At 49.4% G+C, this 26,061-nt stretch overlaps 1 long non-coding RNA gene and 1 pseudogene across 2 annotated transcripts in view; one reads left to right on the top strand and one right to left on the bottom strand.

Annotated features, from left to right (window-relative positions):
• Positions 1-26,061, bottom strand: part of LOC149334226 (uncharacterized) — a 304,354-nt gene that overhangs the window by 38,993 nt on the left and 239,300 nt on the right. The window lies entirely within an intron of this gene.
• Positions 1,702-8,358, top strand: LOC149334231 (uncharacterized; annotated as a pseudogene). The gene is made up of 4 exons (XR_016284902.1): positions 1,702-1,844; positions 5,197-5,378; positions 6,635-6,718; positions 7,689-8,358. The product of XR_016284902.1 is annotated as an uncharacterized LOC149334231 (transcript).

The raw sequence follows: 26,061 nt of genomic DNA, 5'->3' as shown, positions 1-26,061 counted from the left end.
TTCTACGGGAGTGACAGTGATGCTTCTTGAACGAATAGGAGGGGACCGAGAATACTGCTTGAGGGACACCGGAAGTAAGTTTCTTGAGGCTAGAATTTTCGTTACTATGGTTAACACATTGAGATCGGTGTTCAAGGTATGATGATAAGAGAGCATTAGAATGTACTGTATTCCATAATGCTGAAGATTCATTTTTAACGTTCTTTGGCGTACGCAATCAAATGACATTGAAAAATCTATATATGTGCTCAAAAGTAGTTGCTTATTCTCTAGCGCGTCGATAATGATTTCTTTTGGCGTTAAAAGCGCTAAATCTGTGGATTTTCGTTTCAGAAAACCGTGCTGTCAAGGCGAAATTAGTGAATGGTTTCCTAGAAATGCATAACTGCGAATGTGCATTATTTTTTCTAATCCTTCAGATAAGACTGGGTTAGTTTAGATGGGCCTAAAATTATTTATATTATTTTTCTGACATCATTGATGCATTACAATCATTCAGTATTAGTATTACAATCATCAGTACATTCGTGCATTCTTCCGCGTCCCTCTCCTTTCTTGCTCTGGTTCCGGTCATGATTGAATGGAATCACAAGAAGGCTACGCACACAGGGCAAACAGCTGTAAACACAACATACCTTTGCACAACTCGTAACACACAACTTGGTTCGGCAGCAGCGCAGACAAGCATACAGTATTTTAGAACTGAGAAAAAATGAGGGCTTACGTGCAAAGTGTAGGGAAATCAGTACATGCGCCACAGAAGCACTGCTTCCGAACGAAGCGTCGAATTCCAGAGTACAGTAGAATATGTGGCCTTCGGCGGATGGCACTCCGTGGATGTGCGCAGGTACAGTGGTTGGTGATAAGCAGGCTACAGAAAAGGCTGGTGCTTGTCATGCTGATGAAAAGGGCGAAGTCTTGGTGTGATCCGGTGCGCAATGTAGGCTTAAAGATGTAGGGAAATGAGTACATGCGCCACACAAGCGCTGCTGCCGAACTTTCACCAGGTCATCCCAGGGAACGAGAGCGCACGCCCCTCAGCCCAAGCATTTCTCCTCCGGGCACCCAGTACGGATGCTGTGGAACCTCCTACCCCATTACTAACTTACACCGACATACATCGGCACTTAAGTTTATCCCGTCGGGTCTACCCTCCGCCGGCTAAGACACTAGACAAAGGGCAAGAACTAGAGCTCCGAAAGCTACAACAAACACTTACAACAACCCACGAATACTACACGCAAAAGGCCCGGAGTCATTTGACTCAAAATGCAAATTCTGCGGGGAGGAGGCACACTTGTACCATATGGTATTGGCCTGCCAACGAAATCAGGTGGTCATTTTTAATAGCCAGCCAACGCAGCAGGGGTGGGAGGCAGCTCTGACCAGCTCGGACGACCAAACGAGTCCAAATGAACTCATCTTAAGAGATCGGACAGCAGCCTACGCCAAGGGGCTTCCGGACTGAGAGCTCCGACCGCCGCTACAACCTCCTAAACAATTTCAGTTAAAACAATTTCACCACCACCACCCAGGGGGCCAGTTATGCAGCTTTCCTGTACTTTCTAAGCTCAAGGTCATTTGAAGGTGAAACTTGCGGCCACTGCGAAATCGGCTTTACGTCGCATAGTGAAGCATTCGCTTCAAAAATCTTCGCTCTATCTTTTCCATTTTTTGAAGTTTGTGGTACCCACGACACCCATGGCTCGGTGCAATGAGCTGCGCGGGCCGGGCACACGTCGCCAGGCGTCGTTCAGCTGTGGAGAAGTGCATCCGAGTGCAACACCACCGGGCATGTCCTGCATGTTCTTCGGCGTCAGCCCGTTGAGCACGCGCGCGACCTGGTCAGCGGCTAGATAAACGCATAGCGAGCAGCGCACGCGAATGCGGGAGCACTGCCGGTGCTCTTCTTGGTTGCAGCGGCGCGGACCAGCCGCAGGCGAGACGTTTACCTTCGGCGGGATCGGTGTCCTTCCAGAATCCTTCTCCTCGGGCCACCGGCAACGTGACAGCAGTACCTGCCGCGAGTGGCTACGACTCCGACTGCCGTGTCATTTGTGTAGCGTGGAGGCTGAACTGTCGTCGCGTAGTTTTGGAGCGTCTTGTTTCATTGCAGCGTAGCTCTTAACGCGGTAGCCTTAAGGAGTTCGTGTCCCAGAAGAGCCGTTGTCGTCGTTTTCGGTGTTGTCGGCGTGATGACATGATAACCTCCAGGAAAAAAAATTGTGGCGATAAGAAGAATCGAACCATCGTCTTCAAATCGCGAGGCGAGCACAAGGGCTTTTGTATGCCATTATTCCATGACTACAGCGCAACGAACGGGACAAGAAGAAGGACACAGGCAGAGACACAACAGAGCGCCGTGTTGTCTCTGCCTGTGTCCTTCTTCTTGTCCTGTTGGTTGCGCTGTAGTCATGGAATACCAACTCGCCCAGCAGCTTACCTTGTCAAATGTTATGCCGTGTTTTAGACCCTCCGACAAAAAAAAAGCCTTCGTCGCAAGCTGCACCTTATCCTACCCTACACGGCGGACCAACGGGTGGAACTTGCTCTATCTATTCGCAAGAAGATCTATGTCCATCAGATACCCAGAAATAGGCATCCGACATGTAAAGCGGAGAGCAGAAATGGAATGACCACCCGGACATGCTCTACGTGGATGCAGCCGGTTCAATCCAAGGGCAGATACCATTGTCATAACGAATCCAGAAGGCAAACTGATCAGCTTCGCGTCGGTGCGCACGTCTAACTGCACTCACGCAGAGGAGGCAGCCATTGCGCTAGCGCTAGCTACCAATCCAAATGATAATGTACTCACAGATTCCCAAACTTCCTGCAGATATATAAACAAAGGACTAATCCTTATCTTTCTAATCAGGCCATAATGATATGGTTTCCAGGGCACTCGGAACGCGCGGGAGGGAATGATGCCACTCACCGGCACTCCCGAGCTCTCTTATACCGGGATTCCACCCTAGCCGACGAGGCACAGGAACGCATTATGCAGCCCATAATCACATTCACCCAAGACCTACAGGCCTACAGACAGGAAAGACAGACATACCCCTCACCTCAAAAAACTCTAAACAAGGCAGAAGAACGCACTCTTCGCCGACTACAAACAGACACTCTCGTAACACCACTTAAACTCCACCAATGGTACCCCTCACTCTACAAACCACAGTGCCCCCAGTGTGGAGAAATAGCTACAGGTTTTCACATGGTTTGGGCAAGCCCATTAAAGCCTGCTATAGAGAGACTTCCGAATTCCCATTTGAAGCAGTGGGAGGCCATTCTGCACAGCGAAGACCCCAGCCCGCAACGAGGACTGGTTCGCAGGGCCCACGCTGCAGCTCAGCCTAATGGGCTACCGGAATAGGCGGAAAACCCAAGGCTCCGGTAATTTCAATTCTTTTCTATGGGGCAGAAACGTGGAGGCTAACAAAGGGGGTTCAGCTTAAGTTAAGGATAACGCAGACAGCTATGGAAAGAAAAATGATAGATGTAACGTTTAGAGATCGGAAGCGGATGGAGTGGGTGAGGGAACAAACGCGGGTTAGTGACCTCGCAGTAGAAATCAGGAGGAAGAAATGGCCTTGGGCAGGGCATGTAATACGAAGGCAAGATAGCCGCTGGTCCATGTTAACGGAGTGGATTCTAAGAGAAGGCAAGCGTAACAAGCGGTGGCAGAAAATTGGGCGATTAAAGCGGTTGAAGTGCACTGAGGGTTAAGTTGCATAATTCCGAAATCCCAGCGACGGCATCACTGGCCGACCCTTGATGTGGCGCTAGCATTTCCGACTACATTTCCACCAAACTTTTGAGCAACCCTTTGTCTACAGCGTTCCGGATGGTGTCATAGCATTCCGTTTCGCATATGCGTACATGTTTCAATCAAGTTGGAAGCCTGCTTGCGAGAGGGGGTCGTAACGATGACTTATGTGCCTTGATGTGCAAGCTTTTTGAGACTTCCTTTAAGACTCGGTTCAGGTGTCCACCGAGATCATAGAGAAATATACTTACGTAAAGAGCGGACACTCAAGCTGTTTCACGGCCGAACAAAAAAAGGTCTGACCACCCGCCAGGCGGCCTATGTTGCTTTCACTCTGCTTCAAAGGTTGACAGCTTACCACACGTCCATCGGGTTGTATCCAAGCGTTCCTCTATGTCCTGTATCGTAACACAAACCTTTTATACATCGCGTGTTGCGTAAATCAGAGAAAATCGAAAAAAAAATTATCTCGGCGTAACCGCACGTTTGTTCGGGCTCCAATTTTGCACAGAGGTTGCATTTAGTGGTCAGGTTTGTTTTATACTACATTTTTGGTGGGGTACTTGCCTGATTCGGTCGCCGCAGACGAACCAAAACCGAAAGACTTCGCAGCAATGGTACTCGTGGCGCCACCTCGCACCGACCGGAGAAACGAGCAACGCGGCAACGCGGTTTATTTAAAAGAACTTTCTTGACCACGTTATTAATGTTAGACATAGAAAACATTCTTTGCATAAAATTGCCGCAATTTCAATGAGTTCGGTTTCTGTCTGTCGCAATAAAGTGTTTACAACTTCGTTTCGCGTCGTCTGCTTTCGTTTTTCTGTCACCGGCCGCAGCTGTGCTAAGCTCATGCTAAGTTGGTGAGAGAATTATGTTTGCTTCGTGCTCTCTGCATAGGATTACGTAAGTATATTTATATTTCTCTATGCTCTCTGATGCAAAGAAGCGCAAAACATCGCCGAAAATGCGGTCATACAGCGATCAAGAGAAGGCCATGGCCGTGACTTGGTTACGCGAGTTCAACTCAATTTTTCATGAACGATGAGTTAACGTGCTTGCCTGCTAACATATTATAAATAAATGTCATCAGCGGGTTTATTTTTCTTTTACATCTCTTTTTCTGCGATATTGTCTTAGCCAAGCCCACACAAGCCCACACTAATATGCCACGGAGCGGATTGAACTACGGGAGTTACTGCTTTGTTTCGTGGTGTGGGAACAACGGGCGAAGGCAAAGGAAGCCAGGGACGAAGTTCTTCCGCATTCCTCGTGACAGCAGGTGATTGACGCCTTTTCTGTGTACTTTGAAGAAAATATAAAACAGTGCTGCCAATCTCTTGTTAGAACCGGCTACTATGCGCACGTTTTTTTTAGTCAGCCAGTGAATAATTACAGGTTATACTGTGCCTTAATTCTTTCAGGTCGAGGGCTTGGATAGAGTATGCCAAGAGAGGCGACCTATTAGGAAAGTCGCCGACCCAGCTATACGCCACGTACCGCATCTGCGGGGACCATTTCAACGCTGATGACTTTATGGACCCCGGGATGACTTCGCTGAAGAAGATGGCTGTTCCGACTGTTCAGCCTATAGGATACTGGGAATGTCAGCTCGCTCAAGGTAGATTTCAGTGCGCGCTTGTCGTGTATTTAAACGCTCGACAACATTTCCGTCCAATAAAGCTTTGAATTGTCTTTTTCTAGCTACGATTTATGATTACCACAGGACCCACTCGATGTAATCCAAGCGATTAAAACGTATATTTCTCGATAAAATATACAGTTCTGCAAATCCTTGTACTACTTTTGCAGGCACTACACACTCAAGCCCCAATGCCGCAGTAACGGAGTCATTACCACCCTCATCCCTCCTCTCGAGCGCGAGCACTTCCAGCAGTAGTTCTCTATGCCCGTCTGCAACTGCCATCGGTGAGAGTAGACGCATTGTTTCTTTCACATGTTCAGAAGAAACATATATGGAGATAGCCAAGATAACTACATAAGCATAAAGTAGTCACGCATTTGGTTTCTCAGCTTTGGTCTAGTTATCTAAAATCATGCTTGAATAAACGCAACAAAGGAGTTAACTGAAAGCATTTAAAAAATACTCTTGGTAACTCAAGGTGACTGTATGAACAATGCAATGTTTGTCTCATTCGTTAAAGGTGTATCGAATGCTTATTCGTGATTAGTGTATCAATTTACGTTACGTGAAAGACCCGGCACTCCAATTTTGTGTGTACGCTAATGCAGAGCTTGTTCATGATATAAAGAACTGTTCATTCACTCGGCTCTAAACTCTGCTTCACTGGTGCTTTCGCAGGTATTGGATCCTCACACACAATCGCAGAAGTCGCTTCATCGGAAAAATCGTCATCTGCATGCCTGAGCCCTTTTTCGAGCGACACCGGTCCTCTACAGTCTTGTGCAGCCGTGCCTGGTGAAGATAGCCTTGCACTGGATGCAGAAGTTGTTGCCGACCCAACTAATGGTACAGCCTTAAAACCTTAAGTAGTGAAATTCCAGACGTTCATAAGATGTCGCATACAGCCGCACCAATTTGCGACACATGAGGTTTGCGATAGTGAGGTCGAAAACCGACTGAATGTGTTAACATCGTTCAATGTTAAATTTCGGCTTGTGCTATACTTACCATGATCTCCATAGGAATTCATTGCATTAGAACTAGTTTACCGTAAACGAGCAGAAATTCACAATTACCGAGAACCTTGTGTTCTGTAAATGGCTGTTACCTACTCTACATGCAACCTTAAGGCAAATTAACAGCAGTACACATAAATGTGTCATTTTTGCTGTCATGCCAGGAACCGCTGACTGTTGCTTATCCGCTTGCATACGCAGACACTGCTGCCCCAAAGCCCACGACAGCCACACCATCATCTCCGAGGTCGACAAATTCTGTAGCTGCCCGGAAATTTCGCACAAGTATGTATTAATTTCGTTATCTTCACTCTAGAAACACGAAATACGATGACGAAGAATGACAGAGGACAAACCACTGCCCTACTGTTTGTCTTCTAATTTAGGAGCAGTGATGTCATCGTAATACTAAGCCAACTTTCGACTTGGTTCACCCTACGAAAATAGTCAAGTTTTTCTTTCAATCTTCCTATATAAAACAATTTTTTTTCCCCTGAGCTTGGCGCATGATAGCCTTAGCCGCTTATGCGTCATTAAACACAACACAACACAATTTCTTTCAATCAGATGGAAACACCAAACTATGCCTGCAGCTAGCATCACAGGAGGGAGGATAGTTTTTTTGTACAATGTGCCGTGCCTAAAGAATTAGAAATTATTTCGAATTTAGGTAATGATTGAAATTAGTGCAATGATAATGATGAATGATGGTTTGCTTCGTGAGGTTTTAGTCAGTATTTAAAACTTATACATATAGTAATGTCAGACACTTTCTACCTCAAATGTTCCGGGTTGCTAGAAAAAGACATTCCATCCCAGCTGTCGCATTTTGCATGTTACTCAAGCTGAGTTAATTTCTTTCCAGAACTTACAGAGAGAGGAGCAAAAATGAAAAGATCTTACGCCTGGCAGAGGCGCCTGTTCACTGCGCTTACGTTCGACATGCGCGTACGATTATATGTGATATCATTCATTTTATATGCTTTCTACAGACGGCTTATGTCATTGTGCATAAAATATGCCCGCCCCACACAAATGACATTCCAATCAACCTTTATGTGTTTTTGAGTGGTCCTGAAATGCGCCTTAATACTGCAAGAAGTTTTTTTTTTTGTATGAGTGGTAAGTTTCGTGGAGCATTTTACATTACTCTTCAGATCATGTGAGAAGCAGCGCAACAGGCTTTAAAGTAAGTGCATATAGAAATGAAACCTATACAATGTATTTATGTCAGCTCCTTCTGTTATGAATGCAGCTCATGCACGGAACTTCCGCGACTCACCGAGGGACGTCATCAGGCGACTTCAGGCCAAAGTGTCCAAGTACAAAAAGACTATATCAAGACTGCGCAAAATGGAACGCAAGGCACCATCGACAATTTCAGAAGCTCTAGATTGCATTCGGCCTCATGTAACGGATGAGGTATTTCAACTTATCTCCTGTCACGTGAAGATGCGTTCAAAGGACAGAGGAAAACGGTTTCCTCTGTGGCTTAAGAAGTTCGCCCTGCACTTGCACTTTCGCGGCCCACGAGCGTACCGCTTTTTGTCGTCCTTCTTCACACTTCCCACGCAGCGTTCTTTGAGACGATGGCTGAGCAATGTCAAAATGAGCCCTGGAGTTATTCCTGGAATACTCCCTACAATAGCTTCCAAAACAGAGTCATGGAGCCAACGTGATCGCGTCTGCTCTATAATATTTGATGAAATAATACTGAAGAAAAATCTTGCCTATGATGTGACACAAGATGTCGTTCATGGGTTTACTGATGATGGGAATGAAAGAACATCCTCAATAGCCGACAGGGCCATGGTGTTCCTTCTGTCTGGCATTTCCAAAAAATGGGTTCAGCCTATTGCCTACACATTTGGGCATGCGTCTACAACATATTTTGCTACTCGTCGCCTACTTCTTACTCTGATTGAACTGCTCAAAGGAATAGGTATCACAGTGAAGGCTGTTATTTGTGACCAGGGAGCTACTAACATTAGCCTCGCCAACTCACTGAATGTGTCTACTGAAACGCCATTCTTTTTCGTGAATGATGAACGCATTTACTTTATATTTGATGTCCCACACCTGATCAAAACTACCCGTAACAATTTGCAAGCACACAGGCTTCACATCGAAAACGAAATTTCAGATTGGTCTCATATCATCGATCTCTATCAATCAACACACGAGCTGAGACTGCGGCTGGCTCCAAAACTTACAGATAGGCACATATTTCAGAAACCCTTCTCTGCAATGAAGGTAAACCGGGCAACGCAAGTCCTCAGTGCCTCTGTGTCAATCGCTTTGCTCGCTATGGTGTATGCCAAAGAGCTCCCTCAAGAGGCAGTGGCAACTGCCAATTTTTGTGAGCGCATGGACAAGTTATTTGATTGCTTGAATAGCTCACGTGTAAAAAAGACAGAACAGAAGCTGCGGCACGCGATCCGTAAAGGCCACGTTGAGTTGCCCGAGTTTCTCGAGAGTCAGATATTGTGGATATCGAAGTGGCAATTTGAAGGAAAGCGGCAACCACACACAACTATTGGATGGCTGGTCACAATAAGAGCCATTCTTCTGCTGTGGGAAGACATTGCAAACAATTACGATTTCTCGTTTCTTCTCACGCGCCGCCTCCAGCAGGATTCCCTGGAAAACATCTTTGGCCACATGAGACAGAAAAACGGATGCAATACCAATCCTAATGTGTCTCAATTCACGTCTGGGCTGAAACACATTATGATCCGGAAGCTGTTCAAGGTTTCAGAATACGCAAATTCTGAAGACGATGGGTCCGATCTCCTGCATGCGGTGACGCCCTTTTCTTTGAAACAGCAATCTGTAGGCGACACTGTGGCTCCTGTTCCCCCCATTGACTTGCCTGCTTTAGATGACATTTCTCATCTAGCCGAAGAGAAATTCTCGCAAGTAATAGAGGATTCTGCAACCTACTACGTTTCTGGATTTCTAATTAGGCAATTTCTTAGAAACACAGAAGAAGAATGCACATGCTCCGAAGTGCTCAAAGATGAGAATTGTGGCCTAAACAAACCGCATCAGTATTTCACCATGCTCAAAGCCTATCATATTCCGGGTAGGCTTTTTGGAAACTTGACAGTTCCTTCTGAAGCAGCTTTTGCATTTATACAGCAACTGGAGACTCGATTCCTTTCTGTAATTGAACAAACATCCCATGTACGCCACGTCTGTGGCACATTGTACGAGCTCATGACAAATGCTGGCGATTTTCCTTTTTGCGCTCTGCAGTGCCGTGAAAGGTTTCTGAGGATGTTCTGCAGAATTCGCCTTTTCTGGCATGTACGCTTCATCAATAGAAACTTAGATAGCATTCGCTTCAAGAAATCAGTGTCTGGCAGACAGCTGGACAAATTTAAAGCCTAATATGTCTCATTGTTTCTTATCGCTGCAATTAGAACGCAAGGTTCGCTTACATATATCCGCCGCTAAGTTCATTACTACGCTGATCATTCATTACTTCTCTCTCCTTCCCTTTGTTATGTTCGATGATTAGTAAAGATATGGACTTAATTCTGTGCATGAAGGACAACGCTTGTAGAAAGTTGCATTTTTTTATTGTTTTCGAAGGCAACTGCAGCCTTTTTCGAAGAGATGATTTACGTTGTTGTTGTTAGCCATTTGTCCATATTTGTCTTGTTTTAGAAAATGAGAGTGCAGCACGAATGCAGATTTGTTTGCGTGGTGTCTACACCTTGACCAAAAATTGGCAGTGGTTTAGCTCTGGTTAAACCTGGAAGATTGCTAAAGTAACGAGGAGAGAGAGAGGGAGAGGCGATGGAGAGCGCGCAGCAACGGCGGCGGCCCCGGCACGCTAGCTATGCGCCGCTACTGCACATGCGCAACTGACGAGCGCGGCGGCGGCACCTAAGACGGCGGCTGTGCGCCATGTGACGTCACTGCTCCTCGCGCATGCGCAGTATGGCCTTTCGTCTGCTCCGCGAAATGGCTCGGCGACTCGCGTAGTGTTGCTTTCGCAACAAAAATCGCAATAATCGCCTTTTACGTAGACTGCAAACTTACTATTGTGTTCCAATGATGTATTGAATACGTTGTGCTTGTATTTCTGAACAGCCTATGAACCTTACGCTCAAAGCTGCTGATGTGCAAGAATCGAGCGCGCTATAGACAAGCGTCATGTTTGTAAACAAAGGTGGTGCTGCGGTCGGCAGCAACACGGGGTGCAGGCAAAAACGTAGCATGCCTACCCCGCGCCAAGCGATGCTGCCTTCGAAACCAACTCGCGTACGCGCATATTTCAAAGCGTGAGCGTCGCTTGCGGTTAGAAACATTTCTGTTGGTGACCGGAGAGCAGTTCAGCACTTTTTCTACCTGTTGGCCAGACGGAATTAAATGGCGAAGCGCTACACAGGCTTCCTTCTGCGCTCCTATATTTGGCAGCAACGACGCGGCTACCGCGGTCGACTAGGTTGACTTATTAAATGAAACCGAGAAGGCACGAGATATACAGGTCTGCAGTCTCAACATTTGGGGCGCTACAGCTTACCCGACCGCTAATTGCAAGAAGGACGACGGGATGCACGCCGCGAGGCAGCTTTTTCCCATGACGAACCTTTGTGATGTGCCTGCATGCTCTTGTCTGGCCACTTCAGTACGGAAAACGCCGAGCACTACTGGACACTGAAGCCATGCAGTTACTTTTACTGAGTCATGAAAATGCGATCTTCACTGGTAATGTCCGAAAAAATGGTTTTTTATTCGCTTGGCTTTAACAGAGGTGCACAGGCAAATGGATAGAAGTTTACCTTGAGCTAAAGCAAAGTTACGTTTGATCTGCAGAGCTAAATATTTTAAGTCATTCTGCTTGCAGGCCTTATTCTGCTTGATAAATGGCTTTTGGTCCGGTGTTTGCTGTTTTCGCCAGGTTCTGAATGACCAACAATTGTAAAATTCAGGTAATATATGGGAAATAACACTGCATGATTTTGCCGATACCTTAGCGACATTTAATCGTTTTCAAAGATAGGTGGTGAAAAAACGCACAGCCTTTGTCAAAAGTAACCAGGCTGCACGTTTTCCTTCTCGGTCGTATATTAAAGCTATTATGTCAGTCCTCAAGCTCTAAATATCTGCATGGTAAGAAGAACCTGCTCTCGCCATCAAAGAACTTTTAGGGAAGCCGTGAGGGCTCTGTTATACGAATGAGAAGCAAACCATGGGGCCGGGTTACTTTTGACAAAGACTACATTTTGAAGCTCGTGGAAGCGAAAACAGAGAAAAAAACTACTCGTCGTATATTCCTACTACCGGAATACAGTGCTGCTCCAAATGTCGCGCTTATAGTGTCCCGATGAATGCTGAAGGCGACTAGCAGCAGCAGTTTTTCTTTCTTTTTTTTAGCGCTAAGAGATGCCCGGGACGTAGTCCAGGTGATTTTCGCCTGAAAACGGTCCCCTGCGTTCAGTTTACGGTCAAACCCACATGGAATGTCGCGTCCAGACTTCTGATATTGAGAGCCCGACAGAACGCGAACAAGCTGCAGACGTTGATTCTTGCACTGTTCACCGCGCGACTGAAGAGCAAACATACGGATTGCGAGACGCAATTAACTATCATATTTCGATGCAGAAATGCAATACTAGCCGGGCAGCCGATCCGTCGCCGAACTTTTCCCGCTCCACGGCCGCTGCTCATCGCTTTGGCCCATATCTAAATGCGATAAACTTGTGGAAACTTGTGTCGCTGCCTTTCTTCAGCATTGCGGTTCAACCAGCCGCACCACAACTCGCCGGAATATTGCAAAATGCGTTCAAAAACGCTCAAGCCTGGCATACCCAAGGCACGCGGTACCGGCTTTTGCCTACACAACGAAAGTCACTGCTGACTCCAGCGCCGCCGCATCTCCGTGACGCCACGGCCTGACGCTATAGACAATACGTGCCTTTTTTAATCCCTTATTTGTGTCCAGCTGTTACCAACTCCTGTTGTGCTGTTCGCACAGGTGATGTTTTGAATGACAAACCCGCAGAGCGCATGTTCAATAGTTTTTGTTCATGACATGGTGCCACCGACTTTACCATAACTTCTTTCTTGTTGCTCTTTGTATCATGATGTATATTCTATGAAATGTGTGTGATCCAGTATTTTTTTCTGTACTGTTCACTATTGTAAACGAGAAAAAATAAACTCTGTGTGAAACCATTCCCTTCTATGTCTCCAACTGAAATAGGCGACTCAGTGACGGCACAAAATTAAGAACAGATCTGATTGCATTATTCCAACCTGCATAAACTAATTCACCTTGCGTAGGTTCGTCGAGAAGCTTGGTGTATTTCAAGTGAAAGTCTGCGAAACAAGTGTTTATCTCGTTTATATGTATGGCATGGTTAGAAATGAAATATTAAAGCCCTGGTGCTCCACCTAGACGATGTAGTTGAATATTTCAATAGCCAAACGTAAATCAGAATCGAAAGCATTGCTATCGAAACTGAAACGACGCGGCAGCTTAACATCTCGGAGGACGAAATTAACGGTCTGGCCACCCCGACGAAACCGAAACTGAAACCGAGCCGCGGCGAGCCTAAAATCTCGGAGGCCGAAATTAGCGGTCTGACCACCCGCTCGGGGCGCTGGCGGCAGTGCAGAAGCTCGGCCGCAGGGCCCTACGGGAGTGTCCGCTCTTTACGTAAGTATATTTCTCTATGCCGAGATGTCGAGATGTGAGAGCTACTGTGCCCTTTCCTTTACTCGAAAACCAATTTTCTTATTACAATTGTGACGTAACCGGAGATGGCGAAGTGTTCTAGCATGCTGTAACTGGCAGTAGCAGGCGGCCTTAATTATTCCGGAGCCCTCCAACGGCACCTCTTCCTTACTTTCTTCTAATAGTCCCTCACTTATCCCTTCCCTTACGACTTGGTTCAGGTGTCAACCGAGATATGTGAGCCAGATAGTGCGCCATTTCCTTTCACAACAAAAACCAATTGTTATCATCAATGCCGAAGAAGTGTATTATGTCTTAACCAAAATCGACGTAGTATGTCCCCCGCCGCGGTGTCTCAGTGGTTAGCGCGCTCGGATACAGAGCCAGAGTATACTTGGGGTCGAACCCGGCCGCGGTAGCCGCGTTTCGATGGAGGCGCAATGCAAAAGGCGCCCGTGTGCTGTGCAATGTCAGTGCACATTAAACATCCCCAGATGGCCGGAATTATTTCTGAGGCCTCCACTACGGCACCTCTTTCTTCCTTTCTTCTTTCACTCCCTCCTTTACCCCGCCCTTTACGGCGCGTTTCAGGTGTCCGCCGAGATGTGATACAGATACTGCGTCATTTTCTTCCCTCAAACTTCAATTTTAAATTGCAGTATGTCGTAACAGGAAATGTCAAAGTTATCCGCCCTCCTCACACTACCTCTCCTTCCAGACACGTCCCCAGAGGCTGCAGAGCAAGCCGCCATTGCACTAGCTATCACTCGCACGGAAGCCCGGTATATATTCAGTGACTCCAAAACAGCAATTTTAAATTTTGCTCGAGGCCGAGTTCATGTCCCTGCTTCTGGCATACTAGACTCGCCCGATGCACCCCCGCCCCGCCATGTGGAGCTGATATGGGTGCCTGCCCACTCCGGGAATCCCGGAAACGAGGCTGCCAAGCTTTTAGCCCGAGGTTCTTTAAACCGGGCTCAGGTGGCCTCGGATCGGGGATTCACGAAGGAGCGCATGCACACATTCAGTGAGCTGACCCAGGCATACAGAGCCTCACGCCAGCTCTACCCCCCGTCCCACCCCTCCCTAGATAACAAACACGCAACACTCTGGCGCAGACTACAGACACACACTCTCCCCTCACCCCTTAACCTAGCCCACTATCATCCATCCTTTCCCACTCCCGCATGTGCCCTATGCCCAGAACCCTTCGCTTCTTCCCTCCATGTCCTTTCCCTCTGCCTGGCGGACTCTCCCCCGCGGGACCTAGAGAACCTCAAGACCTGGGAGGACTGGGAGACCCTGCTGCGCTCGGAGGACCCGGCCGTGCAGACCATCGCCACCGGCCGTGCTGCCTGTGTTATGGACCTCAGGAACATAAACACTTGAGTGCAGTGGGGTCTTGCGGGGACCCTGGGGCGTGCCCCGAATTCCTGTGTAAATAAAGTTTTTAGAGCGCAGCTCTTTGGCGTCCGTTCCTGGGTTTCGCGTCGTCGTCGGCGTCGGCCTCGTAACCAGCTCCGCCCCCCTTTCATCCCCCCAGCGCTATCGGCGTCAGCGGCATCAGTCAGTCGCTGCTATCTCTTCCCTCCTCCCTTTATCGTGTTGTGCGCTTGCTGCGCGCGCTTCTGCCCCCATCGTTTGCCGCTGGGTGTACACGCCGCCCCCCTCCCCCCTCTTCCTGCGAGTCTCCGGTTGTCAAAGCGCCGGCTCGAACTTAATTCCTTTCTTCGCTCCTCCTCCAATGCAACCCCTGTGCGGTGGCAATCAGAGAGCCAGATCGGTGGCGGCGGATCTGTATATGTGCACCGCCCGAGCCGAAATTGCGAATACGTGTGAAAAATAAAAAAAAATTCTGTGATAGCGCATACATGTGTTGCTCGATTTCTTTGCCTCAATCTATCGAAAAGGTGAAACAGCTTATTTGCTGCGCTCAAATTTCGCATTAGGAAGTAACGTAATCGTCGGTAATTTTTTTTCTCTCTCTCTCTCAAAGTGTCCTACTGTGACGTAACTGGAAATTTTGAATTGGTGCAGCATGTTCTAACCGGAAAAAAATTGACGACGGTTACGTTACTTCCTAACGCAAAATTTGAGCGCAGCTCATCAGCTGTTCAGCTTTTTGATAGATTAAGGCAAAGAATTTGAAGAAGACATATATGTACAATTACAGACAACGTTATTTCTCCCAAATTTGTTTTCTTCAAGAAAAACTTCACTAACAGTTCTTGATTGCCATGAAGGAAGCTTTGTGGTCACAGAAATAGCTGGTTATATGCCAGAATAGCTGCACCAATTCCTAAAGGGCATGGCGACGCCGGTAACACATAGTATTCTTGCCACAGCCACCTCTCTCGACCGAACGGTTACTCTGTCGTGAGTCCCTGGGCATGCCTCGACCCCCGGTAATGAGCGCGTTCATGCGCTGGCCCGAGAACTCTCCTCCCGGACCCCGGATGATCAGGCACCCAACCCTGCGAAAGATTCCCCATCGGTCCTCTCTACAAATATTCAAATCACAACATTCTACAAACTCAGCCTCATGACACTGCCACCACCCCACAGTACCTTGTCGCCCTCATCAAGCGCATGGCTACAATTACAAATAGGCTGTTTTATTCCCCCCCCCCCCCCCCCCGTCTCTCATGCTTTCACCCCACCTTTCCTCCTGGTTGTACCACCTGTGGCGTGCCCAGATCCACACTTTTCCACTACCTTTGGGAATGTCCTTCCCCAAAGGCAGTAAGTACCCCCCATCCCCAATCCCACTCATTCTTCCTGGGAGGCTGCTTTACGGACCGCTCAGCCCGCCGGCCAGAAATGGCTACTAGATCGGTCTTTACGTGAAGCACCAGCCCGTGGACTCCTGGACCAGTAGGGGACCACCCTGGAAGATTTTTTTTGTGTAATAAGTTGTTTCCATCCATCCATCCATCCTGGTTCTTATTAAGACAAGGTCTATGCAATTATTTCTCAAGGTTGGCACAGCCGTGGAAGGCGTTACGTGCGAGAGGAACGGTTGGTTTGGTTTGGTTTATGGGGTTTAACGTCCCAAAGCGACTAAGGCTACGAGAGACGCCGTAGTGGAGGGCTCCGGAAATTTAGACCACCTGGGGTTCTTTAACGTGCACTGACATCGGCGAGAGGAACGGGATGTTCTCCCTCACAAGTGCTAAAGGAAGGGAAAACTTTATTTTTACTAATGCTTTTTCCTGCGGTTTGGGGCATCTTCAGAGCCGTCTTGGTTCTACCCCCAGGAGCCTTCTCTGCCGAAGTCGTCCGCCTCTAATCAATGGTCGGTTTCCCTCAGTCCAGGGCTCCGCTGGCCACTGCCGCCCGTTGAGCTCGCTGTACCCGACCTTGTTGGTCTTCACATCGGTCCCTGGACAGCAGAGTCTCCCAGTGCTCCGCACTCGGGTTTTGCATTTTGGGGACCGCGTCTTTGTTTTGGCAGGCCCATGTGATGTGATATAGAGTAGGTTTTTCGTTGCACCAGGGACATTTGTCCGCGTATGTAGGCTGCATTTTCTTTAGTACATGTAGGTTTGGGAAAGAGCATGTTTTAATTGTCTCCAAGTGACAGCTTCCTCTCTGCTGAGAGATTTGTGCAGTGGAGGATATCGCATTCTTCTGCCTCTATAGTTTTGTAGTATGGCCGAGTATTCCCTGGGTGCTGGCGCGAAAAATTTCTTTTTGCGTCTATATGTACATAAGTCCCCACCCATCCTGCCACCTTAGCTGGCAGTTAATAGTTGATCGCGAGAGTTCGCTTACCGTTATCGGCGCTAACGCATGTGGTGGTGGTGGAAAACATTTATTTACACATGCACTACTGGAGGTATTGTATGAGCTGACCCAGAGGGGGCCAGCCCTTACAAGTACTAGGTGGAGGTCCCTAGTTCGGGACCCCAGTGGCGTCGGCCGCCGCCCGGGCTCGCGCGACCAAGGCCCGTTGGGCCTGCAGGTCAGAGCAGCCGAGCAGGGTCGCCTCCCAGTCCTCCCGGGTGAAGCCCACAATAAACGCCGGCGGCCTATCACTTCAGCGCCGCGTTTCGGCACAACGTCGTGAATGCCTGCAGCCGAAATCTCTCTCTCATCACCCCACGTACCTATAAGCGCGATTCAGGCGTCCACTGACCCAGGGAGCCAGTTATGCGCATTTCCTTTCCTTAAAATGATCGGAGTTTAAAACATAACGCCAATGCCAATGAACACAATGAACGCCGATGGCCTATGGCCTCAGCGCCGCGTTTCTGGCAAAACGTTGTCAATGCCTGCTGCCCACGTCTCGCTCTCATCACCCCACGTACCTATAAGCGCGATTCAGGCGTCCGCTGACCTTGGGAGCCAATTATGTCACTTTCCGTAAAATGGCACTACGTTGTCAATGCCTGCGCATGTGTGAGCATAATTTCCTTCCCTTTTCATTTTCTTTACTATGGCCCCTCTTTGCCTTTCTCTATCACTCCCACTTTCTCCCTTCCTGTACGGTGCTGCTCGGGTGTCCACCGCCACGGTTGCTAGGCAACGGGTCATACGGCCGCGTCAAGAACTCACAGCGCGATTCAGGCGTTCAGTTGTCCAAGGAGGCAGTTAGCGCACTTCCTTGCATTAAAATTAGCGGAGTGTAAAACGTCCACGCCAACGCCAATGAACACAATGAACGCCGAACGGGCAACGCCAATGGCGACGCCGCGAAACGGGCGCCAGAGAGTTGCGCTCTAAAACACTGCAATAAAAAAAGCGACCGCACTCGCCAAAGACCGTAAAAACCACACAAGCGGGAAGCCCGTCACGCGCATAGCGTTCGGGCAAGCGGCAGTGGGTTGACCACAAGGCTTTCGCCAAGCACGCTTTAGAATTTCCAAAGTGTCTTCGATAATTTTTATCTCGTGTTGACCAGGCGAAAGCAACCACATTTAACGCGATAGCGTTGAGGGTCCCGTGTCGCAGAAAAGCCGGTGTCGGCGTCGGCGGCGTTGGCCGTGAGCGAAAAATCGCAGAAGCTCGCTACTTTTCCTCTTCGCTTGGCGCGCACGCAGAGCCATCAGACGACGCCCACTAAAGCCTCATTGAGCGGCTCCTTCTCCGTCTTTACACCAATACAATGCTGTGTCCGGTAGCACTAAAACTTTTGACCCCTCAAAAGAGTACGGTGTCTTCTGACATCTATCACGTGGTGTGGACCTGCCCCTCCAATCTGGCCATTCCCCCCATCCCCAACCCAATCCGGGCGGTCTGGGAGGCGACCCTGCTCGGCTGCCACGACTTACAGGCCCACCAAGCCTTAGTCGGCCGCGTCCGGGCGGCGGCCACCGCCACTGGGGTCCCAAACTAGGGACCTCCCTCTGGTGCTTGTAAGGATCGGTCCCTTACGGGCGGATCCAAACATACCTCCTGTTCCTTCCAAATAAATGTTTTCACCACCACCACCACCTCCTCGTCATGTAAGCAACGGCAACAACAGATAGCGCGCGACGGCAGCGCCTCTCGCTTGTCTCGTTCGGGCGTAGTAGGGCCATGCGGGGACGCAGGAATCACGCGGTGCGAGCGGCGAACGACACAGCGCAGGTCAAAGGAGCGTTCACCACAAAGCTTGCGGCTTGACGCCCGTACATTGGGCCCGGATGCTATGCTGGCGTTCGTGGCATCAGGTTTGTTGAGACGTCTCCTAGAGACTCCGAACGATTTGTCCGACGGGCTAGGCGTCGCGCCGAATGGACGATGGCGCTCCGTGGACTCGTTTGCAGGCTGCGACACGCTGTCGCGCTCCACTCATAAAGACGAGGTTTAAGCGTTCACCATCTTTTTGAACCTTGGTTATGTTTTATAGCGAAAGCAATACTGCTAGCACTTTTCTGCCTTCGGTGGAGGTCGTTCCTTCGCTCCGGCGCAGCTGCGGCGCACGACCACGTGACAGCGTGACGTCACGACCAGAGGAGAGCAGGGGCCCCAACTCGTCTCTTCGGCTGTAGTCGTTCCTTCGCTCGGCGCGGCGGCTACCCAGTGACGGCCTCGGCCCGCCGCGTGAAGGCGCTCGGTAGGAGAGGATAAACGGGGCGCCGCAGGCGCGCTCTGCTTAGTCATGTCTAGAGGCCGGATTTTTAGGCACTAAAAAGCACGTTTTAGGCGCCATAAATAGGCAGCTAAAGTTCCATTTTAGGCTCCTAACGGAGAAAATAGGCTCTGTAAACTTTATCAAAAGTCCACAAGTTCCGAACTTCAGCGCGCAACATCTGCCATAAAATAAAACAAAAACACAGCAGGAATGATTTGGGACCTTAATCAAGGTGCGAACATTAGAAGCCGTTTTTTTAAGGCTGTCGCGCAACTTTTCGTACAATACACATGCTTCAGTAGAGCAAAAGGGACGGTTACCAACCGTTTTAAAACACTTTGGTATACCTCGAAACAAACAATTCGCTTGTCGTGTACAAAAGTATAAACAATGAGCACCTTAACAGGAGGCCATGTATTTAGAAATTGATAGAAACATTGTCAATTAAAGCATCCGACAAATGAGGTCAGTCTTCGCTCACACAGGAACTGAACAGTGTTTTATAGTTTGTCTTCACGTGTCTGGAGCCACGCGACTATCAAATGGTGCTTGCCATTAGAAGGGTCTGGAAGCCATAAATACGAGATGCTAGAAAATGTTACACACAGTGCTGCTTGATGCGGAATATGCCGAAAAGAATCATAGTTCTGCACGGGCGTACGTACATCCACGAGGATCCATGGTAACATCATCCATTTAGAAATCATTGTTAAAGCTATGGAAGGAGTAGCAGACAAGCACCATCTCCAGGTTGATGGACTCATATTTATGCCTCTTATCAGTAAGAACAAGCTAGTATGATGAAAAGGAACGCTCAACATCAGCGAATGTTACAGGAGCGTGCTTGTACTTAGGAACATTTGATGGCTTTACACTGTTCGGTATCATAGAATGTTCACCGGAAAGTACTCCTGAAATTTGCTTGAGGACTGAGAACCCCTCGTTTTTGTCCAAGACGGACTGCAGCTTTGCGCGGACTTTCTCGGCAACTTCTCCGTGAAGAAGGGCAGCGATTCGTTGCTGCACATTCTCAATTAAGACAATGTTGGTAGTGAGCATTATAGCCCCACATTCCATTTTTTATAGTGCTCGCAAGAAAAGTGAAGTTAGCGCACAAGTACGCGAGGTCTACTGAGAGGTTGTCCTGAGAGAGGGCAGTTTGAGCTCTCCTGATTAGAGCACTCTCTCATCACCTGAGAAACTGTTTATGACGGTCTTCAGGTCAGAAAGGTGGTAGTTGTAGTATTCAACGGCTTCCAGCCACGTTCCCCAACGTGTGATGATAGGCTCCGGCGGGAGAGGCACTTCCGGCAACTGCTCTTTAAACGCGCACACACGAGAGGGCGCTTTCAAAAATACACTCTTGACTTAAGCAATAAGTTCATTAACGTCCTTGAAGTGCTTTCTGAGTTCTTCAGAAAGAAAAAAGATCTTCTTCAGAAAAAAATCAATTAAACTGTTTCCAGCAGGTTTAGGGCACATTTTACAGCTGGTTCCAATTGGAACCAACTGGGAATTATTTGGTCGAACCTATAACTTACTCCGTATACTTTCCGAAATGTGGTGCCATCTGGTCAACTACCACTTTAACAGCCAAAGTCATCAACAACCTGCCATGATAAAATGGCAGAAAATAGGAAAAAGGTTGCTTCGATATTTTCGGCTGACGTGGTTGGTATTGTGTACACAGCCGGCGTAGGTGCAGTGTTCGCCACAGCCAACTGATGAGGTCATCTAATGTTGCCACGTGTGTGTTCTACTCAAAACCGAAATGGATTCGAAAGAAAACAAAATTTGAAAGCTAAACCACAGCGTATTTCAGGCCCTTTTTCTGAAAAATGGGGCATTTTTAGGCACCGACGTCGGAAATAGGCATTTATAGGCACTGACACCCAAAATAGGCATTTATAGGCACTATAAAAAGAGTATTAAATCAGCACCTAATTCGTGCTCATATGTAAAAATGGTGCTCCTACGAAGCGTTGAAAAAAATAGCAATTTGCCTAAAATCCGGTCTCTAGTCATGTCTGAGGAGTTGTACAAGGTATCGCTGAAGCGACATGCTGCGCGCAAACGCCGGGCCGTGCCGAGGAGACAGATGAAGACAGGCAGGAACGCGGCGTTCAGTCAAAGGAGTAAGACGTAGCTCACCTGGGCTCCTGTCAAAGTACGTTGGCTGGCCGAAAATTTCGCTTGGATCAACCTTTCACTCATCACAACTGTCATCGCAAGTGCTCCAACATCGATCGAAACAACTTTCAAGGCAAGAACTGAAGTATTTTCTACTTTCTCGGCGCTTTTCATCTAGCCTCGCCCGCCCGTCTCGCTAAGCCTAACCTCAGCCGAGGCGGCCGCCGCCGCCACCGGCACGGACTATAGGTTCCTCATGGCACAGGGCCTGCTCTCCGTTCGTGCCATGGACGGGGTAGAAGGTACGGATATCACCCCGGAAGAATTTCACAGCCAAACCGACTGGATAACCAAGATCGACAAGAAGCGTAAGCAAGATCTTGCCAGGACTTCCAACTTGAACGCAGCTGGCGGCTCTACAGCTGCCGGCGTCGACGTGAACGCTGCTGGCGGCGATGACTCGCCGCAACGTAAGAGCTGTCTCCGCAACTGCCGTCGCCTAGCAAAGCAGTCTGTTGGCTCTAGCCAACCACGGCTTCCGCGCGACGATTTCAAGATCATTATTCGGCCCCGTGATGGTCTTGCTGCGGGTAATTTCTCAGCTCCCCGGCTTTTTGTCGCGGTAAAGGCAGCAGCCGGACTTCGCGACACCGACGGCAAGGGCCTCGACCAACTCCTTGTTAACGACAAACAGAACACGATCATCGTCAGCACAGCAAGTAAGGAACGTGCGCATCACTTCCTGAATATCAAGACTCTCAACATCAACAACAAGATGTACCAAGTCTCTGCGTACGCGGCGGCTCCGGAAACCTGCGGGAGAGGAGTGGTGCGCGGTATCGACCTCGAGTATACAACAGCCGACCTCCACGCAAACTTTGACGACCCACGCAACCCTCCAATATTCCAACTTCGTAGAATGGGCAAGACAGCGTCTATTCTACTCACTTTCCAAGACGAACGCGTCCCAAGATGGATCTACTACTATGGCGTTCCCTTTCGGTGCTATCTTTACAAGAAACGCTACGAAGTTTGCCGCGCATGCGGTGAGCTCGGACATCAGGCCGATGTGTGCACCAACACACCAAATCAACGCTGCAGAACGTGCGGGACGCTGAAACCCGCTGCAGGCCACGCATGTGAACCTCGGTGCCGCCTCTGCGGGGACGCACACCCCACGAGAGACAAGACTTGCAAAGAAAGTTACCGTACTCCATACATTGTGAACAAACGCCGCTGGGAGGATATTCGCAAGTCCGAGGAGGAAGATAAACAAGGGACGCAACGCAAGAGCCGCCTCGACCTGCAGCAGGATCAGAAACAGTCCCGGGGTAGCTCCAAGAGCAGATCCAGCTCCTTCCCTCGGCTGCCCTCCCACTATTCCCAGGATCGAGGACGTGCCAGGAGCCGGACGAGGCGCGAGGAGTCACCCTCCAGGTCCAGATCCCGACCATCCCACTCCAGGGCTCCCGGCAGTGACACCCTGAACAAGAAGACGGCGAGCAAGGTAGGCTGGGTAGATCGAGCCTCTCAACCACCCTCACAACAGCCACCACCTCCCTCACGTGAGATAGCTGAACTTAAAGCTCTCATACAACAGCAAGCACTAGAAATTTCACATCTTAAATCAGCATTACAGGCCGCACAGACAACTACCAACGCACCAGCTACCCAACCCACTCTCCCGCTTCCTTCCACTGCCCCCAACGAGGAGGAGAATGGTTCAATGCAAGAGCCTTCTCCACCCAAACGCAAAACTCGCACAATCTCGCCTTCATTAGACAGGCGCCTCTACAGACGCGTGGCTAACATTGAAGACACTTTCAATAATACTTTTCAACAGTTCTCTACCCAAGTCCTCTCGCAGCTTCAGGGCCTCACAGAGGCCATGGATAGGTTGACACGTACACAAGAAGCTCACGGTGCCCGCTTCATGCAGGTCGAAACGCGCATACAGCTCTTAGAGCAACGCTTAAACCAACATGGCTCGCAATAACACTTCCACCCGTCTCACCCTCTGGCAGTGGAACTGTCGGGGGTTCACCCGTAAACGAGCTCTCCTCCAACAGCTTTTGCAACACCGAGATCGCCCAGAAATAATTGCCCTCCAAGAGGCGGGGTCCACCTCCAAGCTAGCGGGATATCGTACTTTTCACAACTCTCTCTCTTCATCCAACGTGGTCACCTTTGTCAAAAGGAATGTAACCGCTCTCACTCACGACACTAACATCTCCACTATCGATCATCTTTTATTGGAAATACTACCCCGTCGCAAACGAGGCCATAGCCTCTTCCTCTTGAACGTGTACAGCTCCCCCCGGGCGAGGCGTCCTGCTTTTCATTCTCTCATTGTGGAAGTCTCACGCTTGGCCGGTTCCAATCCCATTGCCATCGTCGGGGAATTTAACGCTCACCACACGGCCTGGGGCTACCAGACAGATACGCTTAAGGGCAAGACACTGTGGCAAGCTATCCATGATAACCGTCTCATCATTCTTAATGATCCTTCGTTTCCTACTCGTCACGGCAACAGCATTCAGCGTGACACTACTCCTGATCTTTCCATCATCAGCGAAGGCCTCGATGCCTCCTGGACAAACACGCACGTAAATCTGGGCAGTGATCATGATCTACTAGAGCTCGTTCTCGTAGGTGGCCCGGCAGGTCGCCCTGCTCGTCCCCAACTCTTCACTAACTGGCATCGCTTCCGAGAGTGCCGCTCCCCGCCTCACAAGATTGACCATATTGGTCTCTGGACCTCTGAGCTATTTCAAGACGTACAAGACGCCACGGAATCAGTCTACCCGGAAGATCCTCTGACCCCCTACGACTCACACCTGCTCGCCCTCTGGCGTCGCAAGCAGCAGCCCACTTTCCAAACGCACATGCATAAGCTTGACCGTTATGCACGTAAACAGCTAGCTGCGCTGAACAGAGAGATTGAACGCTACGCCCTCACTCTGGATCGCCAAAATTGGGATGCTTTATGTAACGAACTAGATAGCAACATTGCAAAAGCAGATGCGTGGCGCTTCCTGCGTCACCTCATAGACCCCTCTAGCACTCGTTCAGAGAACGCCCAACAACTGGAACGCCTCCTACATCAGTTTCCAGGCTCTCCAGATGAGTTACTCGCCCAGCTGAGGGACAAATACATCAATCCGCAGCCCCCTACACTGCTCCCAGACTATGCGGGTCCCGACAACCCTTCCCTCGGCGCCCCGATCACAGTGGCAGAGGTCCGGGCTGCACTAGCTAAGTTACGTCCGGGCTCGGCAGCCGGCCCAGACCGCATCAATAACAAGATTCTCCGTAACCTCGACGACCGCTCTATTCATGCACTCACAGCCTACATGCAGCAATGCTGGGAGTCCGGCGTTCTCCCAAAGGAATGGAAACATGCAAAAATCATTCTTATCCCCAAGCCAGGTAAGCCCCCAAGCCTTGACAACCTCCGTCCGATCTCACTCACGTCCTGCGTGGGTAAGACCATGGAGCACGTTATATTGGCGCGGCTCTCGACATACATAGAGGATCGTGATCTCTTCCCGCCAAGCATGGTCGGCTTTCGGCCCCATCTATCCACGTGTGATGTTATGCTCCAGCTCAAGCATGAACTTCTGGACCACAAGACTCGAGACATTCAGGTCATGCTGGGCCTCGACGTCGCTAAAGCTTTCGACAACGTTCAGCACACTGCTATCCTGTCCAACCTCCAGAATCTGCAGGTGGGCGAAACTCTGTACAACTATATCCGTGCTTTCCTTACGGATTGCACTGCCACGCTCGTTGCCGGTCCACACTCCCGCGAGGATATCTCCCTGGGCAACAAGAGCACGCCGCAGGGCTCCGTCCTCTCTCCGCTGTTTTTCAACATCACTATGAGGGGCCTTCCGGCTCGACTCACCCGCCACGAGGGCCTTCATCATAGCATTTACGCGGATGACGTCACCCTCTGGATGACTGGCGGCAGTGACGGACACATTGAAGAGACTCTCCAGGCTGCGATCAATACAGTTGAAGACTACTTATTGGTCAAAGGACTTAAGTGCTCAGCAGCAAAATCTGAGCTCTTCTTTGTGCGTTATCCCGGCACCCGGAAACCCACCACATCTCCAAATATCCGCCTCACTGTTAACAACTTTCCCGTGCCTACGGTCGACACCATCCGAATTCTTGGCCTCCACCTCCAAGCCAACGGAGCCAACACCAACACAATACAACGCTTGCATCGATACACACAGCAGACGGCCCGTCTCATACGGCGCGTTTCCAACAAGCTGGCAGGCATGAAAGAGGCGAATCTCCTTCATCTCTTTCAAGCATTTGTAGTAAGTCGTATTGCTTACACTGCTCCATATTTACGTCTCACGCTCACGGAGAAGCACCGCCTGGATTGCCTTATCAGCAGCGGCGTCAAAACAGCCCTCGGTCTTCCTCTCTCTACTCCCAACGACAAGCTCCTCGCCCTTGGTGTCTCCAACACGGTTGACGAGCTCATTGAGGCGGCCCTCCTGGCCCAGCGCCAGCGCCTGTCCCTAACTTCCGCAGGCCGCTCTATCCTCGAACGACTTCGTATTGCTCCCTTCCGTCCGCCTTCCTCGGTGGTCAATCTCCCATCTGCCATCAGGGCCAACATCAAGACTCTCCCTCTCCCCCGCAACATGCATCCAACTCATCATCAAGATCGCAGAGAAGCTCGGGCCGCGTCACTCCAGCAGCGATATGCTGGCCGACTTGACGTGCTTT

The sequence above is a fragment of the Amblyomma mixtum genome, chromosome 8 (assembly GCF_055824585.1).
Source record: "Amblyomma mixtum isolate Tamu chromosome 8, ASM5582458v1, whole genome shotgun sequence".
Taxonomy (NCBI): domain Eukaryota; kingdom Metazoa; phylum Arthropoda; class Arachnida; order Ixodida; family Ixodidae; genus Amblyomma; species Amblyomma mixtum.
This window is presented reverse-complemented; position numbering and strand designations above follow the sequence as displayed.